At 39.9% G+C, this 15,450-nt stretch overlaps 1 non-coding gene across 1 annotated transcript; it reads right to left on the reverse strand.

Annotated features, from left to right (window-relative positions):
- Positions 1-410: 410 nt before the first annotated feature.
- LOC148580279 (small nucleolar RNA R71) lies at positions 411-518 on the reverse strand. Its single transcript, XR_015899573.1, has one exon. It is a non-coding gene; the product is annotated as a small nucleolar RNA R71 (small nucleolar RNA).
- Between the last annotated feature and the right edge of the window lie 14,932 nt (positions 519-15,450).

Here is a 15,450-nt window from a genome sequence, read left to right on the forward strand (position 1 = left end):
GAACAGGAAGAGGAGATGGCAGTCGAAAATAATAATAATGCAAGGAGGATGCTTGGTGACTTTACTGCACCTAATTCCAATTTACATGGAAGAAGCATCTCCATTTCACCATTGGAGCAAACAACTTTGAGCTGAAACCTCAATTAGTTTCTCTGATGCAGCAGAACTGCAAGTTTCATGGACTTCCATCTGAAGATCCCTTTAAGTTCTTAACTGAATTCTTACAGATCTGTGATACTGTTAAGACTAATAGAGTAGATCCTGAAGTCTACAGGCTCATGCTTTTCCCCTTTGTTGTAAGAGACAGAGCTAGAATATGGTTGGACTCTCAACCTAAGGATAGCCTGAACTCTTGGGATAAGCTGGTCAAGGCTTTCTTAGCCAAGTTCTTTCCTCCTCAAAAGTTGAGTAAGCTTAGAGTAGATGTTCAAACCTTCAGACAGAAAGAAGGTGAATCCGTCTATGAAGCTTGGGAGAGATACAAAGAACTGACCAAAAAGTGTCCTTCTGACATGCTTTCAGAATGGACCATCCTGGATATATTCTATGATGGTCTGTCTGAATTAGCTAAGATGTCATTGGATACTTCTGCAAGTGGATCCATTCACCTAAAGAAAACGCCTGCAGAAGTTCAAGAACTCATTGACATGGTTGCTAATAACCAGTTCATGTACACTTCTGAAAGGAATCCTGTGGATAATGGGACGCCTATGAAGAAGGGAGTTCTTGAAATTGATACTCTGAATGCTATATTTGCTCAGAATAAAATATTGACTCAGCAAGTCAATATGATTTCTCAGAGTCTGAATGGAATGCAAGCTGCATCCAACAGTACTCAAGAGGCATCTTCTGGAGAAGAAGCTTATGATCCTGAAAACCTTGCAATAGCGGAGGTGAATTACATGGGTGAACCATATGGAAACACCTATAATCCCTCATGGAGAAATCACCCAAATCTCTCATGGAAGAATCAACAAAAGCCTCAACAAGGCTTTAATAATGGTGGAAGAAATAGGTTTAACAATAGTAAAGCTTTTCCATCATCCACTCAGCAACAGACAGAGAACTCTGAACAAAATACCTCTAATTTAGCAAACTTAGTCTCTGATCTATCTAAGACCACTGTGAGTTTTATGAATGAAACAAGGTCATCCATTAGAAATTTAGAGGCACAAGTGGGCCAGCTGAGTAAAAGGATCACTGAAATCCCTCCTAGTACTCTCCCAAGCAATACAGAAGAGAATTCAAAAGGAGAGTGCAAGGCCATCGAATTAATTACCATGGCCGAACCTGTAAGGGAGGGAGAGGATGTGAATCCCAAGGAGGAAGACCTCCTGGGATGTCCAATGATTAATAAGGAGCTTCCCTCTGAGGAACAAAAGGAATCTGAGACTCATCTAGAGACCATAGAGATTCCATTGAACCTCCTTATGCCATTCATGAGCTCTGATGAGTATTCCTCTTCTGAAGAGAATGAGGATGTTACTGAAGAGTAAGTTACCAAGTACCTTGGTGCAATCATGAAGCTGAGTGCCAAATTATTTGGTGTTGAGACTTGGGAAGATGAACCTCCCTTGTTCACTAATGAACTAAGTGATCTGGATCAACTGACATTGCCTCAGAAGAAACAGGATCCTAGGAAGTTCCTAATACCTTGTACCATTGGCACCATGATCTTTGAAAAGGCTCTGTGTGACCTTGGGTAAGGGATAAACCTCATGCCCCTCTCTGTAATAGAGAAACTGGGAATCTATGGGGTGCAAGCTGCTAAAATCTCATTAGAGATGGTAGACAATTCAAGAAAATAGGCTTATGGACAAGTAGAGGATGTGTTAGTAAAGGTTGAAGGCCTTTACATCTCTGCTGATTTCATAGTCCTGGATACTGGAAAGAATGATGATGAATCCATCATCCTTGGAAGACCCTTCCTAGCCACAGCAAGAGCTGTGATTGATGTTGACAGAGGTGAACTAGTCCTTCAATTGAATGAGGACTCCCTTGTGTTTAAAACTCGAGGTCATCCTTCTGTAAACATGGAGAAGAAGCATAAAAAGCTTCTCTCACTGCAGAGTCAACCAGAGCCCCCACAGTCAAACTTTAAGTTTGGTGTTGAACTCCTATATCCAAACTCTAAGTTTGGTGTTGGGAAGTCTCAACAATGCTCTGAACATCTGTGAGGCTCCATGAGAGCCCACTGTCAAGCTATTGACATTAAAGAAGCGCTTGTTGGGGGGCAACCCAATTTTTATTTAATTATATTTTTATTAGTTATATGTCTTTATAGGTACATGATCATGTGGAGTCACAAAATAAATTAAAAAAATTGAGAACGGAATCAAAAATAGCAGAAGAAAAATCACACCCTGGAGGAAGATCTCACTGGCGTTTAAACGCCAGTAAGAAGCATCTGGCTGGTGTTCAACGCCAGAACAGAGCATGGTTCTGGTTCTGAACGCCCAAAATGGGCAGCATTTGGGCGTTTGAACGCCAGAATTGCACCCTGGAGAAGAGCTGGCGCTGAACGCCCAGAACAAGCATGGTTCTGGCGTTCAACGCCAGAAATGGGCAACAAATGGGCGTTCAACGCCCAGAACAAGAACCAATCTGGCGCTGAACGCCCAGAGTTGTGTGCAAGGGCATTTTGCATGCCTAATTTGGTGCAAGGTTGTAAATCCTTGAACACCTCAGGATCTGTGGACCCCACAGGATCCCTACCTACCTCCACTCACTTCTTCTCACCCCTCTTTCACACAATCCCATAAACACTCTTCCCCAAAACTCTTTACCAATCACCTCAATCTCTCTTCCCTATCACCACTTCACCACTCACATCCATCCACTCTTCCCCATAAACCTACCTCATAAACTCCACCTACCTTCAAAATTCAAAATCATTTTCCCACCCAAAACCCACCCTTATGGCCGAACCTAACCCCCCTCCCTTCCCTATATATAGCCCTCCATTCTTCCTCATTTTCACACAACACAACCCTCTCTTCCCCTTCTTGGCCGAAACATATCTCTCTCCCTCTCCTCCATTTCTTCTTCTTCTTCATCTATTCTTTTTTCTCTTGCTCGAGGGTGAGCAATATTCTAAGTTTGGTGTGGTAAAAGCATAAGCTTTTTATTTTTCCATTACCATTGATGGCACCTAAGACCGGAGAATCCTCTAGAAAAGGGAAAGGGAAGACAAAAGCTTCCATTTCCGAGTCATGGGAGATGAAAAGATTCATCTCCAAAGCTCATCAAGACCACTTCTATGATGTTGTGGCAAAGAAAAAGGTGATCCCCGAGGTCCCTTTCAAACTCAAGAGAAATGAGTATCCAGAGATCCGACATGAAATCCAAAGAAAAGGTTGGGAAGTTCTAACAAACCCCATCCAACAAGTCGGCATCCTAATGGTTCAAGAGTTCTATGCCAATGCATGGATCACTAGGAACCATGATCAAAGTAAGAACCCAAACCCAAAGAATTATATTACAATGGTTTGGGGGAAATACTTAGATTTTAGTCCGGAAAATGTGAGGTTGGCGTTTAACTTGCCTATGATGCAAGGAGATGCACGCCCCTACACTAGAAGGGTCAACTTTAATCAAAGGTTGAACCAAGTCCTCATGGACATATGTGTGGAAGGAGCTCAATGGAAGATTGACTCCAAAGGCAAGCCGGTTCAATTAAGAAGACTGGACCTCAAGCCTGTGGCTAGAGGATGGTTGGAGTTCATCCAACGCTCCATCATCCCCATTAGCAACCGATCTGAAGTTACTGTGGATCGGGCCATCATGATTCATAGCATCATGATTGGAGAAGAAGTAGAAGCTCATGAAGTCATCTCCCTTGAACTCTACAAAATAGCCGAAAAGCCCTCTCCTGGGGCAAGGCTAGCTTTTCCTCATCTTATTTGCCATCTATGTTACTCAGCTGGAGCTTTCATAGAAGGAGACATTCCCATTGAGGAAGAGAAGCCCATCACTAAGAAAAGGATGGAGCAAGCAAGAGAGCCCATTCATAGATCTCAAGAGACGCATGAAGCTCATCACCATGAGATCCCGGAGATGCCTCAAATGCATTTTCCTCCACAAAACTATTGGGAGAAAATCAACACCTCCCTAGGAGAATTAAGTTCCAACATGGGAAAATTAAGGGTGGAACATCAAGAGCACTCCATCATCCTTCATGAAATTAGAGAAGATCAAAAAGCAATGAGGGAGGAGCAACAAAGACAAGGAAGAGACATAGAAGAGCTCAAGGACATCATTGGTTCCTCAAGAAGGAAACGCTACCATCACTAAGGTGGACTCATTCCTTATTCTTACATTCTCTGTTTTTCGTTTTCTCTATGTTAAGTGCTTATCCATGTTTGTGTCTTCATTACATGATCATTAGTATTTAGTAACTTTTCTTAAAGTTATGAATGTCCTATGAATCCATCACCTCTCTTAAATGAAAACTGTTTTAATTCAAAAGAACAAGAAGTACATGAGTTTCAAATTTATCCTTGAACTTAGTTTAATTATATTGATGTGGTGACAATGCTTCTTGTTTTCTGAATGAATGCTTGAACAGTGCATATGTCTTTTGAAGTTGTTGTTTAAGAATGTTAAATATGTTGGCTCTTGAAAGAATGATGATAAGGAGACATGTTATTTGATAATCTGAAAAATCATAAAATTGATTCTTGAAGCAAGAAAAAGTAGCAAAGAACAAAGCTTGCAGAAAAAAAAATAATAGCGAAAAAAAATAAAATAGAAAGAAAAAGAAAAAGCAAGCAGAAAAAGCCAAAAGCTCTTAAAACCAAGAGGCAAGAGCAAAAAGCCAATAACCCTTAAAACCAAAAGGCAAGGGTAATAAAAAGGATCTCAAGGCTTTGAGCATGAGTGGATAGGAGGGCCTAAAGGAATAAAATACTGGCCTAAGCGGCTAAACCAAGCTGTCCCTAACCATGTGCTTGTGGCGTGAAGGTGTCAAGTGGAAACTTGAGACTGAGCAGTTAAAGTCAAGGTCCAAAGCAAAAGAAGAGTGTGCTTAAGAACCCTGGACACCTCTAATTGGGGACTTTAGCAAAGCTGAGTCACAATCTGAAAAGGTTCACCCAATTATGTGTCTGTGGCATTTATGTATCCGGTGGTAATACTGGAAAACAAAGTGCTTAGGGCCACGGCCAAGACTCATAAAGTAGCTGTGTTCAAGAATCATCATACTGAACTAGGAAAGTCAATAACACTATCTGAACTCTGAGTTCCTATAGATGCCAATCATTCTGAACTTCAATGGATAAAGTGAGATGCCAAAACTATTCAAGAGGCAAAACGCTACAAGTCCCGATCATTTAATTGGAGCTATGTTTCATTGATAGTTTGGAATTTATAGTATATTCTCTTCTTTTTATCCTATTTGATTTTCAGTTGCTTGGGGACAAGCGACAATTTAAGTTTGGTGTTGTGATGAGCGGATAATTTATACGCTTTTTGGCATTGTTTTTAGTATGTTTTTAGTAAAATCTAGTTACTTTTAGGGATGTTTTCATTAGTTTTTATGTTAAATTCCCATTTCTAGACTTTACTATGAGTTTGTGTGTTTTTCTGTGATTTCAGGTATTTTCTGGCTGAAATTGTGGGACTTGAGCAAAAATCAGATTCAGATGTTGAAGAAGGACTGCTGATGCTGTTGGATTCTGACCTCCCTGCACTCAAAGTGGATTTTCTGGAGCTACAGAACTCAAAATGGTGCGCTTCCAATTGCGTTGGAAAGTCGACATCCAGGGCTTTCCAGAAATGTATAATAGTCCATACTTTGACCAAGTTTAGATGACGTAAAAGGGCGTTGAACGCCAGTTCTATGCTGCTGTCTGGAGTTAAACGCCAAAAACACGTCACAAACCAAAGTTACATGCCAGAAATATGTTACAACCTGGCGTTCAACTCCAGAAAGAGCCTCTGCACGTGTAACATTCAAGGTCAGCCCAAGCACACCCCAAGTGGGCCCCAGAAGTGGATTTATACATCAATTACTTACTTCTGTAAACCCTAGTAACTAGTTTAGTATAAATAGGACTTTTTACTATTGTATTTGACATCTTTGATCAGTTTTATGCTATCTTAGACTTTCATGGGGGCTGGCCATTCGGCCATGCCTGGACCATTATCACTTATGTATTTTCATACGGTAGAGTTTCTGCACTCCATAGATTAAGGTGTGGAGCTCTGCTGTTCCTCAAAGATTAATGCAAAGTACTACTGTTTTTCTATTCAATTCAACTTATTCCGCTTCTAAGATATTCATTCGCACTTCAACCTGAATGTGATGAACGTGACAATCATCATCATTCCCTATGAACGCGTGCCTGACAACCACTTCCGTTCTACCTTAGATTGAATGAGTATCTCTTGGATCTCTTAATCAGAATCTTCATGGTATAAGCTAGATTGATGGCGGCATTCATGAGAATCTGGAAAGTCTAAACCTTGTCTATGGTATTTCGAGTAGGACTCTGGGATTGAATGACTGTGACGACCTTCAAACTCGCGAGTGCTGGGCGTAGTGACAGACGCAAAAGGAGGGTGAATCCTATTCCAGTATGATCGAGAACCTCAGATGATTAGCCGTGCTGTGACAGAGCATTTGGACCATTTTCACAAGAGGATGGGATGCAGCCATTGACAAGGGTGATGCCTCCAGACGATTAGCCATGCAGTGACAGCGCGTCGGACCATTTTCCAGAGAGGATAAAAAGTAGCCATTGACAACGGTGATGTCCTTACATAAAGCCAGCTATGGAAAGGAGTAAGACTGATTGGATGAAGACAGCAGGAAAGCAGAGGTTCAAAGGAACGAAAGCATCTCTATACACTTATCTGAAATTCTCACCAATGACATACATAAGTGTTTCTATCTTTATTTTCTGTCTATTTATTATTTAATTTCAAAAAATCCATAATCAAGTATTATCTGCCTGACTGAGATTTACAAGATGACCATAGCTTGCTTCATACCGACAATCTCCGTGGGATCGACCCTTACTCACATAAGGTTTATTACTTGGATGACCCAGTGCACTTGCTGGTTAGTTGTATCGAAGTTGTGAATGAAAAACGATTTATTAAGACGTGCGTACAGAGTTTCTGGGGCCGTTGCCTGAGATCACAATTCCGTGCACCAATACTCATGTGTTGATTAAATGAATAGACCTTATGCATTGATGTTCTTGTATATAGTTGAAAAAAAAATGAAAAAAAATATATGTAGAAAAAAAAAGAGAAAAAAAAAGAAGAGAAAAGAAAAGAAAAGAAAAGAAAAATATATATATATATATATATATATATAGAAAAAGAAAGAAAAAAGAGAAGCAATAAAAGGGGACAAAATGCCCCAAAGTAAGACCTAAAGACAAATCAATGCATATGTACGACGATCAAAAGTAAATGCATGAGTATGTGAAAGAGTGAGGAATAGGTAGTTAGGTTAGTACATAATTGTATAGGATGTTATATAAGTTAGGTGGGGAGCTTAAGTTAATCAAATGATTCAATTTTTAGCCCACTTAGCCAAATATATAACCCTACCTTAACCCTAACCCCATTACAACCTAAGGAAAGACCTCATGATATGTGTATGCATGCATAGAACAATTAGTGATTGTTAGAGGAAGAACAAATTTTGGAAGAGCATGAAGTAGGGGAGGATTGAGTGATCAACCCTATACACCGAGTGAATAGAGTGCAAACATTTCCGGTGAGGGGTTCGAAGCTCAATTCCTTGTTCCCGGCTCTCGCGAGCGTTCTTCATGCAAGCTATGCATATTTCACTTTGATGACTAGAATTGGTAGAGTTCATACATTGTCCATCATCATGCCCTATGTGCATACACATGTGTTCTAGGAAGATTGAATTGCTCTTGATCAAATAGATAGTAGCATGCACCCTAGTTACATTCATGTAGGTAAATTACATCCCAGGAGTCTCACTCTCTTGTGATCCTTTGATCTTTTGCTTTTCTTTAGCATGAGGACATGCTATACTTTAAGTGTGGGGAGGTTGATAAACCTCGTTTTTAGGGTTTATCATGTATAGATTTAAGGGTTTTATCAATGATCTTCCACACTTATTCATATAAAACTGCATGATTTTCTGTTCCTTCCCCTACTTTGCCACATAGATGAAAACATGCTTCTTTTGCATAAAAAATTATATATTGTAATCCTCCTCTATTACCATTCGATGCCTTGATCCATTTGTTAAGTGGTTTTAGAAGTCATAGGGCAAAAATGGCTGAGAGGAGTGAAGGAAGCATGCATGAATGGAAGGAGCATGGAATAAATCAAAGTGTTGAAACTTGGGCATGTGCGCGCACGCGGACTGTACGCGTCCGCGCGGAAGTGCACCCCCAGAGCCGGCTAGATGGAGCCGAGACGAGAAGCCGGTGTGCTTATATGGCTGGACCATAGTTCCTTTGATGCGCGCGTGCACTGCACGCCTGCGCGTAGGTTGCGAAAAAGCCCCAGATGCATGTACGTGTACTGTGCGCATACGCGCCAATGAGCGCACGTGATTTCTTAAGAGAAAAACATGACCAGCGATTTCAAGGAGTCCTAGGCCCTGTTTTGGATCAGAATTTTAGAGGGAAAAGCTTAAGAAGACCAAGGATTAGGAGGGTTAGGACAATTAGTCATAATTCTATATATTTTTGTAGTTAGTTACATTTTGTTTTTAGAGAGAGAAACTCCAACTTCTCTCTAGGATTGCACTTCCTCCATTGCAATTCTCCTTTGATTTCTTGGTGAGATCCATTGCTAAGTCACTTTTACTTTGATAAAAGTTGTAGATGTACTCTTCTTCTACTCTCAATTAGTGTTTTTTTTATTCTATCTCTTGGATCTAGATTTGTGACTTTGTTACTTTGAATTTTGATTAATGAATTGAGGAATTTCATTCAACTGCTTGATTGTTGATGATTGCTTGGATTAGATAGCTTTAATTCAATTCTTTTCTCTCAATTACATCATGTCTTCTATGATTGCCTACCAATTATTTGTGATAATGACAAACCTAGCTATGGAGTAGATCTCTCTTACTTGGCTTAGGGGTTGAGTTATTGGAGACACTTGAGTAGTGGATATCAATTGTTGATTAGGAATTGAGAATTGCTAATTGACTTGGAGTGCACTAAAGCTAGACTTCCCTAGGGTGAGACTAGGACTTGTGACTCAAGTTAGTTACTCTCACTTGACTTTCCTCCATTATTAGGGGGTTAACTAAGTGAAGCAATAATCAACTCTTATCACAATTGAAGGCAACTATAATTATGGAACTTCCAATACTTCCCCTTAGCCAAGGCTTTTATCTCAATTAATTGTTGTTTACTTTTGTTAGTTTGAACTCTTGCACCATCTCATAAAACCATAAAAGACTTCCTAATCAATGATGTGCACTCTAAGGCAATTCCTAGGGAGAACGACCCGGGATCAATACTCTCGGTCATAGATTTTAGAATTGTTTGATGCGATATTTGCGTGTTGGTTAGACTATACTCACAATTGGATTCATTGCTAATTTCTAACCGGCATAAGAATATCACGTTACATCAGGAGACCGACCCATCTTTAGAGCAGTAACTTGACTCCTCTAGCTAGAGGATGGCTCCACTTTATCTGTTGGTCTATTATACCCACAAGTAACCGGTCCGAATGCACTGTGGACCGAGCCATTCTGATTCACTGCATTATGAGAGAAGACCTGGTTGATATGGAGTATGTCATTGGCCAGTAGATCTATCATGTCGCCACTAGCACCATTCTGAATGCCATGTTGGGCTTTTCGCACCTCATCTACCGCCTCTGTTCCTTTTCACTTTCCAAATTATTTTTCTATTTTTATGATTAGGTTCCTATTTTCTGCTATTTTTTATTATTGCATGGTATTTTGTTATCTTAATTCCTAGGTTTTAGTTTAATTTACTATTTATTTTGTTATTTGATTTTAATTCTGAAAGGTGTCTTATGTATTGCTCACTGAGCTTGAAATCAAAAGAAATGGATGAAGAAAAAGAGTTTATAATAAAGAGTAGTCTTAATTTCTTAAATGTGGTAGTATTCCTTGTGATTCTGATTGCGTTACATGAACCGTGCATATTTGAATTTGAATCAAGGGATGTTGATGTATAAGAAAAAGGAATTTAGAGAATCATTATGAATTTTCTGAAATTAATGAAAGTTAATCCCTAAAGCAAAAGAAACAGCAAGGGAAGAATAAAAAGCAAGGTCCAAGGCTCTGAGCATCAATGACTATGGAGGTCAGACATGATTAAAAGCTCAAACAGTTGTTTTCCTAGTCTTATGCTTGTGTTTTTTTGTGTCAAGTAACCCTTGGGACAAACACTTAGAGTCGAGACCAAGTGCATTTAGCAGAGTATGCCAAAGGCTTTGAGCACCACTGTCTGGGAATAACTGAAAAGAAAAAAATCAAAACTTCAAGAGAGTTCCCCAGTTAAGTGATTGTGGTGTTTTGTGTCAATTAACCCTTGAGACAAAACATTTAAAGCTATGGCTAGGCTCAATGTGCAAAGCACTAAATAAAAATAGAATTAAAAGATATCTGATGTGTTCAAGGATTAAACTGAAGTATAAAGAATAGAGAATTCATAATTTGATCCGGATTCTAATTCTGAATGACAATGACATTTCTCTAGTTCAAAGGAGAGTGAGATGCCAAAACTGTTCAGAATTACAACAGATAAACCCCACTTTAAGAAAAGACGTGAGCATAACTGAACTTTCATTTCTCATGAAAATTCCCATCTTAATCATGTACTAATTCTGGTTGCCTGAGGACAAGCAACAATTCAAGTTTGGTGTTGTGATACGTGAGCATCTTTCCTATCTTTTCCTAGTGAATTTGCATTTGAATTGCTAAGTTTAATCAAGATTTAATCTATTTTAACCACTATGAATGCTACTTTGAGTTTTGTGCAATTCTATTTATTTCAGGTAGCATTTTGGACGAATTTGACAGAGTTGCAACTAAGAAAGAATGAAGAATTTAGCACTGCCACTTCCACACCAAACTTCACATTATTCAAGTTTGGCGCCACAATAAGAAGTTCCAAGAAAGCAAGTCTGCCATCTCCACGCCAAACTTGAGGAAACTCAAGTTTGGCACCACCAAGACTTCTCCAAAGGGTTACATTCGGCCTCCTCCACGCCAAACTTGAGTAAGATCAAGTTTGGTGCCAGCACAAATACCCCAAAGGAAGGTTGCACGCGTCACTCCACACCAAACTTGGATTACTCCAAGTTTGGCGCCAACCCAAGGAACTCCCAAGGAACACTCTGTCACCTCCAAGCCAAACATGGATCCACCCAAGTTTGGCGCCACACCTAGCTACAAGGGTGGTACCCCTTTCGTCCAAAGGCCTGCACGGATCAATTATTAAGTTTTAATTTAAACTTTTATTATTTTTATAATTAGGAAAATATATTATTTAGTTTTAGGAAATATATTTTACATTAGTTAGGATTAGATATAAAAGGGAAAAGAATCAGCTCTTTGGGCTCCTCTTCTCTTCTCTTCTACCTTATTCCGCAATTTACAGTTTTACTTAATCCTAGTTTTCTCTCTGAACCATGAGCAACTAAACCTCCATTGTTAAGGTTAGGAGCTCTGTCTATTGTATGGATTAATACTATTATTTTTCTATTTTAATTCATGTACTGATTTCTATTTCAAGAATTGTTTTCGTTCTTTATTTTATGAATTTGGGTGGAACGGAAGTATGACCCATCTTCTAATTGAGTTCTTGTATAACTTGGAAAAGCCTATTAATTGAATAACAGATTGAAAACATATTCTCCTAAATCACTAATTATCTTGACTTAACGAGATACATGACATATAATCCTCTTATATTTGGGTAATTAGGGTTTTTGTGGCATATAACTAGAATTGAACTTTACCCTCTAATTGGATTAAAGTTACCAAGGAATTTGCGGTTGATGAAGGTTAGCGGAGACTAAAAAGGTCTAAGAAATTTGGGTTTAGTCACATATAGTTTGCCATGAATTGAATCTTGCATGATTAAAATAGTTATTAAGAAAAGTCAATCCAAAAAATAGATAACTCTGAAGCCTTAACTGTTTCTGCATATATTATTCACTACTTGTTTACTGCCTGCTTTTCTGATTCTCTGATTTACTGTTTAATGCAATTCAATTTCAATACACCATTTTTTGTTTGCCTGACTAAGCCAATCACTCAATCATTGTTGCTTAATCCATCAATCCTTGTGGGATTGACCCTCATTCACCTGAGGTACTACTTGGTACGACCCAGTGCACTTGTCGGTTAGTTTGTGGACTTTAAATTCTGCACCACGGTAAAGCTGGAGCATAAAGCTTACTGGGCAATCAAGTATCTGAACTTTGATGCTTAGGCTACAAGAATTAAGAGGATGCTTCAGTTGAATGAGCTTGATGAATTCAGATATTCAGCCAATGAGAATGCCAAGCTCTATAAGGAAAGGACTAAGATATGGCATGACAAAAAGATTGCCATCAAAGTCTTTGACCCAGGTCAGAAAGTGCTTCTGTTCAATTCAAGGCTCAAACTCTTTCTCGGGAAGCTGAAGTCCCGGTGGTCATGACCATTTGTGGTAACTAGAGCTTCACCGTATGGTCATGTGGAGATTCAGGAAGAGAATTCTGACAGAAAATTTACAGTTAATGGCCAGAGGTTGAAGCACTATCTTGGAGGCGAGTTTGATCACCAGAGGTCCACTCATCTGCTGAACTAGCAGAACTGACCATCAAGCTAGTGACGTTAAAGAAGCACTTGTCGGGAGGTAACCCGATATTTTCGTATCCTTCGTCTAATTTTTGTGGTTTTGGTTTTGTTATTTATTTGATTTTTTTTGAGTTTCTACTGTTTTTCCTTTGTTTTATGTGTGTTTTGATCATGCAGAATATTCAAAACAGGAACCGGTACACTTAAAAGAATTCTTGACCACCTTGGCGCCAAAGCTTAATTCCAAGTTTGGCGTTGGAAGCGACGTATCCAAGAGAAAAAGGGGAAGAGGGTGGCGCCAAACTCCAGCTCTTCCAAGTTTGGAGCCACCATTAGGGATTAAAGGGCCTCTTCAATCTGCCAGGGGGATGCCAAACTTGGCTCCAAGGGCGTCTGGTGTGGAAAAGCTATGACAAAAAAAGAGAGGGTGGCGCCAAACTTGAGCAGCACCAAGTTTGGTGCCTGGAGGAGTGATTCGCTTCTGAGCCCACGGTGCCAAACTTCAATCTCTCCAAGTTTGGTGCCAGCTTATAGATTTTGCACAAATCTCCAATTCAATTAAACACTCCTGCACCAAATCTTTTGGATTTGGTCTCCAACCCCCTCCTGATTCCACCCCTTTTTTATTTCATTCCCTAGATATTCCCCAAGCCCCTATACCACCCGTGACCCCCCATTCCCTATAACCTTTGACCGAAGCCCATGCCCCTTCCTGACTCCACACCCCTACTTCTATTCCCTATACCCTTTCCCCACATATTCCCCTTCCCAAGCCCCTGCACCCTTGACCAAGACCCCATCCATGACCTCCCCTCACAAGACCCAATCCGTTACCCCCCCCACTCCACTATATATAGCACCCTTCCTTCCCTCCTCTACCCATAAAACATATCACTTCAGCCCCTCCTTCCATAACACTTCTTACCACAAATACTCTCCCCTTTCCTCTGTCTCTATATTCTATATAGCAATTACACATAACCCCTCCTCCTTCTCACTTAAAGCCTCACATCCACGACCCTTACCCCATCTTTTCAACCGCAACCCTTACCCCATCCTTTCAACCGCAACCCTTCGTCCCCTCCCCCTCTCCTTCTTCAACCTTCCTCTGCTTTTCTGCTTTATTAAGTAAAAAAAAGGAACCGAAAAGAAATTTTTAGCATTAATTTTTATTTTCTTCTGTTGCAATTTCTGCTTTCCCTCTTCTTCCCCTTTGTATTTCTTTATTTTGCTCAGGGACGAGCAACAGTTTTAAGTTTGGTATTGTCGCTTTGCTAGTTTTATTCTGTTAATTTCATGGCACCAAAGACCACTCAACCCTCAAAGAAGAGAAAAGAAAAGGAACCGGCCACCGGTTCTCATGATGCACGACTCTTCCGCTCTAAATTACATGAAGGGCATTTTTATGAGGTTACTAACAAGAGGCCTGTACTGCTGGAAGTGCGATTTGGTATCCAACCGGATGAATATCCAGAAATTCAGTACCAAATCCAGAGACGAGGATGGCAGTTCCTGTGTAATCTGCACACACAGATGGGACAATTGATGATTCAGAAATTCTATGGTAATCTGTGGATCACATACAAGGATGTGTCTGGAGTTAATGAAAGGAACCACAGAAGCTTTGTAAGGGGAAGAGTCATTGATTTCAGTCCAGAGATTATCCGACAGACCCTCCAATTACCTCAAATATGCCTTCACTTCGTTCCTAGAGCAAGAGGATGAACAGAGATCAGAAATTAGAGGAAGTACTCGCTGATATATGCATTCCAGATGCCCAGTGGAAATTGGGGGCAGAGGTGAAGCCGCGTGATAAACCCCAATTTTAGGATTTATCTTGTGTTTATTTTGGGGAATTTTATGACCTTTTACCCACATTTATTCAATGAAATAGCATGGTTTCATGATTGTCTCCTAATTTGTGCTTAAGAGTGAAAACATGCTTTTTAGGCCCTTAATTGCTAATTTTGATTCACCTTTGATTCTACTAGATGCCTTGATATGTTTGTTACTGAATTCAGATTGGAAAGGCTAGGAATGGATCAAAGGGATGAAGAGGAAAAGCATTCAAGTGGAGAACTCATGAAGAAACAAGGATTTGGGATGCTGAGATCGATGCGCACGCGCAGCAGATGCGCACGCGTGGAATGTGACGTCGCATGGCGACGCGTACGCTTACCTAGCGCGTACGCATGGATAGAAAATTGTCAAGCGACGCGTACGCGTACATGGCGCGTACGCGTCAATACTCACACATAACTCACTTAAAGGCAAAACACTGGGGGCGAATTCTGGGCTTTTCAGGCCCAGATCCAACTCAATTCTGAGCCTATTTATGGCAGAATTCAAGGGGGAGTCAACACACATAAGAGTTTTAGTCTTAGTTTAGTTTAGTTTAAGTTTTGGAGGGAAAGTTAGTTTCTAGAGAGAGAAGCTCTCTCTTCTCTCTAGAATTAGGTTAGAGTTAGATTAGGATTTCTTAGATCTAGGTTAATTTCATGCTTTGATTTACTTTTCCTTTATCAATTCTTGTTCCTCTACTTCACCTCTCTCTATTTTAGCATTTAATTCTTGTAATCTCTACTTTTGTGTTGATGCACTTTTGTTTCTTCTATTTTCATTTTAATGTAATTCATGTTTTGATTTCCTTTATTGTTGATTTGCTTTAGTGTAGA

The sequence above is a fragment of the Arachis ipaensis genome, chromosome B10, assembly GCF_059453495.1.
Source record: "Arachis ipaensis isolate K30076 ecotype BB chromosome B10, ASM5945349v1, whole genome shotgun sequence".
NCBI classification, from domain to species: Eukaryota; Viridiplantae; Streptophyta; class Magnoliopsida; order Fabales; family Fabaceae; genus Arachis; species Arachis ipaensis.